The 5,864-nt window shown below is 35.6% G+C and overlaps 1 long non-coding RNA gene across 1 annotated transcript; it reads right to left on the bottom strand.

Annotated features, from left to right (window-relative positions):
- Positions 1–255: 255 nt before the first annotated feature.
- LOC123542705 (uncharacterized) lies at positions 256–5,554 on the bottom strand. The gene is made up of 4 exons (XR_008368814.1): positions 5,459–5,554; positions 3,522–3,621; positions 2,436–2,567; positions 256–331 (listed from the first exon to the last, which is right to left on the bottom strand). It is a non-coding gene; the product is annotated as an uncharacterized LOC123542705 (long non-coding RNA).
- Between the last annotated feature and the right edge of the window lie 310 nt (positions 5,555–5,864).

The following is a 5,864-nucleotide window of genomic DNA, read 5'->3' as shown; positions in this document are numbered from 1 at the left end:
CGCAGAATACCAGTTATAAATCGATAAATATATGATAAATTAAAGGGCAATATCGATGCCGTTTACAGAGATGTAAATGCTGACTGAGAGTTCTGTTCTGGTCCGTTCTGTTCTGTTCTGTTCCGTTCTGTTCTAGTTAAATACCATTAAATGATAGATGGTATTTCATCAGCAAAGGGGAGAATTTCCAATGTCCAATGTCCAAGACTGACACAATTTGTTAGATTGGGTTCCTTTGGCTTTAAATTTGTTGTCTTTTGATAACACGTATATGAAGCAAAATGCCGTGCTGTATTCTGTTACCGCAAGGAGACGTATATTTCTCTTCGACCTGAAATATAAATTATTTAATTCGAACACGTATACAAATATGAAATCATCTCGTAAAACATCTCTATTAAAACACACAAACACACACACACATTTGTGCGCACACGCACTGTCGCACACACGTGCAACGCACATACTAATAAATGATTATTTTGTTGAATACAATTATTATTCATCAGGTGATTTTATGACACAGACATGTACCTTTTTGTGTTCCAATAGTATTTATCAACAAGTAGGATTAATATTAAATATGATATTTGTATGCAAACAAATACAATGTTAATTTGTAACAGTGCATTCTTTAAAAACATCTGAAACATGATGAAGACTCATGAAGTTCTCATTCTATAAGCAGGTTTTTGTTTGTTTTTGTTTTTGGGTTTTACGCCATTTTTCAACAGTATTTCAGTCATGTAACGTCGGGCAGTTAACCTAACCAGTGTTCCTGGATTTTGTACCAGTACAAACATGTTCTCCGCAAGTAACTGCAAATTTCCCCACATGAATCAGAGGTGGAGGACTAATGATTTCAGACACAATTTCGTTTATCAAATAGTCACGGAGAACATACGCCACGCCCGAGGATCGAACTCGCGACACCGCGATCCGTAGACCGACGCTCTACCTACTGAGCTGGTGGGCGGGTCTTTTACAAGCAGGTAGTTCTACCCTTCTAAACCGGAAGTAATGTTTAAAAGGTGATTAATCGGGAAAACGTGGAATAAAGCAGTGTCGGATATAGGATTTGGTGTTAGAGGGGACGTAAATAAATCGTAGTGTAGAGCAACTTGGGGGGTCTTCGGTCATGCTCCCCCTGAAAAATTTGAAAACCATTGCCCCATCTGGTGCATTCTGTGTGTTCTTAGGTACTTTATCTGGTATTCACAAATCACAGGTTTTGTGACAAAATCAATACAAGTAAAGTAATGTTTTATGAATTTTCAGACTAATTCGTTCGTAAGTATCTAGGAATTTCTTAGCCAGATTTCTGAGGATTTTTATGGGGAGGGTTTACCTAGGACTAATTCTGTTTTAAATGTGCAAGCAGAGCGAGCGAGAAAACAATGCATTTTTTTTCACCCAGAACAAAAAAATTACCTATGCGACAGAGAAAAAAAATACATATGAGCCGCACCATGAGAAAACCAACCTAGTGCGTTTGCGACCTGCATGGATCAAGACCAGCCTGCGCATCCCTACAGTCTGGTAAGGATCCAAGCTGTTCGCTTTCAAAGCCTATTGGAATAACAGAAACTGTTAGCGAACATCATGGATCCTGACCAGACTGCAGATGCACAGGCTGGTCTGGATCAATGATGGTCGGAAACGCACTATGTTGGTTTTCTCATGGCGCGGCTCATATTTTATATTTCTAACACAGAACAGAAGACAAATTACGTATTCGAGTGTAGCGAGCAAGAAAAATGCATATTTTTTCCCATGCGAGCCCAAGCGGAGCGTGAAAAAACAAACTTTTTTTTTTAATTTTCAGTCAGAACAAAAGACAAATAATGTACGTGAGCGTAGCGAGCGAGAAACGTGTATATTTTTTGCAGTAATTTTACCCAAACAAAGACAAATTACGTATGCTCCGGCGATTTAGAGGGGGTGCGCACCGGGTGCGCCCCCCTCTGGATCCGCTGGTGTAAAGCCTGGATGAAAACAACCTTATGAATTAAACGTAATCGATGAGTAAATTTATTTATAAGAGCAACGTTTCTATTTTTCTTTACACGTTATGTCATTCCGAAAAATGTTTTAAAATCAGTATGAAATTTGCGCGTCTCCAATCGTGGACAAAAGGATCGTGTGAACTAGGTCACAACCATCCGAAAGCGAAAGTTGAAGATGGTCGAAACTTACTGTGTGTTACGAAGATGGACGAAACGTGTCACGTGACCCAAAAATTTTTCTTATTTTTTAAAAAAAAATGATAAAATATTTATACAAAAATATAATATTTTATCATTCAAATGAAGTATTAGTGTATCACACATCTACGAATAAAAAAAATCTGTACAGTATCGAAAACCTGTCACGTGACTTGCTCCATGTCCCACACGCGAAAAAAATTAAGCATACCAATAAAAATTAAGACTTACCCTAATTTTAAGATTTTGACACTTGTGGCCGGAAATTACCATCTTCTTTTTTAGTTTACATCTTGAAGTCGTGCTTTCACCAGCTTGAAAGTAGATGTGCAAGTTTTGTCAATCGTAGTGAAGCAGACATACCTGAAACAATCACAATTCATTATTTATCATATACTATCGCTTATAGTTCGATTCATTAAATCGGTAATTCCTTTATAAAATTTACGCAAAAAACTGATCATAACAGATGTATGAAATTGTCTCACAAAACAGACTGTCTAATCGTTCATCATTTCAAAATCTACACTTCTGAAACATTATCAGCAAGATAATTACAGAAACTGAAAACGTGGCAACATCAGAAAGAGAATGTGTTAACTAATGTAACACAGATGAAGTATAAATGCATGCGTTGTACAGAACTTTAAGAGCAGGCCTTTTCGAGAACCGAGCTTTGCGGTAACGCACATAGTGATGGATTTGAAAATATCCGCCGGAAGCTAACAGGCAAACCTATCGGCGAGAACTTTTTTCTCTGCACAGTCGGAAGAGAGGACGTCATTCTATTGCTCTAAATTATCACTCAAGTTTCTAAATGATCATATTCTTCCGATAGATAAACTTTAGAAAAATACTGGAAATACTGGCATTAATATTCCAAAAGTCAGTATAACGTGGCGAATAGGAAATAGAAATAACTTCACCATGACATCGGTTCTTTGGAAAATTTACAAATTAATTTTTTTATGGGGACATTTGGCTGAAAACACGCAAATGCCACAAGTCTGCATTGATACAAGTGCGAAAAACGTCATTAAGAATATACTAGGGAAGTCTAGAGCGGAAGTAGTGCATATAATTAGTACGTCATCTGATGACATTTTAAGAAAACGTGCATTTATGTACACGATGATAATTGTCGGTAAGGTGTCTGCTTCTGATTACATTTTTTTAAAAAGGCAACTATACATAAGTTCTAACTCAAAAAAATATAGTCTATCGGTTATGCTTAATATAGGTGCTCTGTAGCATTTCACACCTGATCAATAAAAGTGTCAAACCACAAAACAAAATTTAATTTAAAAGCCAACTAACCCTTCATTCCTTTATCGTCCGTGTTATCATCTTAGGTAGCAGTTGGAGCTGTTTGGACATTTTACAAGTCGGCTGAAGATATTCGCATGCACATAGAGATCTGAAAGTAAATGAAGGATAAATAAAAAAATGTATCGTTTTGTTAATTTGCTAAATATGGGTGTTCTGTAGCATTTTATATAAATATGTACCATGTATTAGATACTTCAGTCAATCTTACTGATTGTTCAAGTAGAGCTAGCAGCCGATAGTTTCTGTTTTGAAATTGACTCAAATTTTGAGCCGCTACATAATGTCATTTGAATTTTTTTCAGAAGTTTTACTAATAGCGAGCTCAAAGAATCGAGCTTTACGGTAACGCAAGTATAAATCTTTGCACAGAGAGCTACTGCCCTAGCAACGGGGGACAATTTTCGCGCATGCGCAATCTATGTAGGGCAAAAAGACTTGACCGCACAATATAAATTGCGTTAGAGTTACATTGTATTTCAGTCTATTCGATCAGTAATGAATTTATTTTATAGTAAATATCCACCACAAGATAAAGAAAAATATCTTTGCAAAACCACACCTGGTATACTTTAATGCGTATTACCATTGATGATTTTGGATTAATAAACTATTTTTTGCAGTAATTTTGATCTCGACAAATTTAGGTTAAGAAAAAAAAAAAAATGATATTTTCCATGAATTTATAAAGTAATTCTGAAGTTTTTATTTCATTTCCTAACATGATCTCACAGAACTAACCACCTATGGTAATAAGCTTACATGATACATGCAATATAATTTAAAGATGAAGCTAAAAATGAAATGTTCAATTAACAAAGTCCAGTCTTTGATTTTGTTTCCAATTATACTCAAATCGAGATCAATTCATTCCGTATTCAAAAAATATTAATCATCTTATAATTGTTATTTTTTTTATTTCTACTGATTCTTTGAATTCGAAAGTTTTATTTGACAATATCAAAGTAGTTCGGATGGTGAATGCAACGGTTAGATTTAATAGAGAGGGGGCGGGTAGCGGGGAGGGGTGTTCTACACTTACATTCTTTATCTGTTGTTAACCCTTGCCCTGCTAAATTTCTATAATGATCTTCTCCATCTTTCAATTTGGACAGTACTATTAACTATTAAAAGTGGTGCTTACCAAAAAGTTACTGACTGAATGGCGAATAGTGCCGATCATGATCAGACTGCACGGATGTGATAAATGTAAATATCCATAAAGTTCCAAAGTACACAAAGTACATGTATATAAATTCTGATAGATTTTAAAATACTACATATCGCGTGAAATGTTTATTACAGCTCCGCCACGTGATATGTAAGCCGTACAATGAAAAAAACAACATAGTGGCTTTCCGACCAGCATGGCTCCAGACCACGCGGATGCGCAGGCCGGTCTGGATGTTGGTTTTCCCATGGCGCGGTTCAATATTATTTATCTGAGTGCGTTTTTATGACATTGTCACATCAAAGTAATCTTATATGCTTCAGTAAATTTTATGATCCGCTCTAATTAGGGGACATTCTCGAAATAAAGTTAGGGTCTTGATTACCGAAGTGACCTATGCTTTATCATGTCAATTGCATAATTGTTACGTAATGATTTCCGGTATATTACTTAAAACAGTAACTTTAGTGACATGAAGCCGCAACCCCTATGTATGTAGATGTCATTCAAGTCGGAGAAAAATATATACAACAACTATTTGAAGTTGTTGATAAAATAGATAAAATGAAAAAAAAATATGTGAATACGGTAACGTTCTCGCGAATTCTTTTGAGTAGTGAATATTTTCTGTGTTACATATAAATGACATGTATATTATTTTTTAGCTAAATCTGATTTCTTTGAGCTCGCTTTGAGACTTCGTCTTATTTCATATTATTCACTCTAGACCACCGTACCACACGTTTATGGTACTTACCATAATATAAAGATTTTGACCCTTGCAAGTCGCATCTGTGTCCGGAAATTACGTTTACCATCTGTTTTACACCACATTATCTTGTAGACGTGCCTTCACCGTCCCGACATTCAGGCGTCTTTATGAACCGACATACCTGAAATCATCACATTTTATCATGAACTTAAAATCATTTACTCACTGTTCGAATGCAATTAAATTGATACATTTTGTCAAAAAGAAAGACAAAAAAAAAATTAAACAAACACATACACACACACAGTCTAGTAAGTCGTAAAGTATGAATGTGCGCATGTCCAACCAGAAGCAAACGTAAGAATTTACGATAACCAAAATGAGTTTGTTTATTTATTTTTGTGGATTCTCTTAATTGATACCGCCGAAATAATGAATAAATGACCTCAGA

Source organism: Mercenaria mercenaria, unplaced genomic scaffold (genome assembly GCF_021730395.1).
Source record: "Mercenaria mercenaria strain notata unplaced genomic scaffold, MADL_Memer_1 contig_1193, whole genome shotgun sequence".
NCBI lineage: Eukaryota > Metazoa > Mollusca > Bivalvia > Venerida > Veneridae > Mercenaria > Mercenaria mercenaria.
The sequence above is the reverse complement of the archived record's forward strand: the minus strand, read 5'-3'. Positions and strand labels throughout refer to the sequence as shown.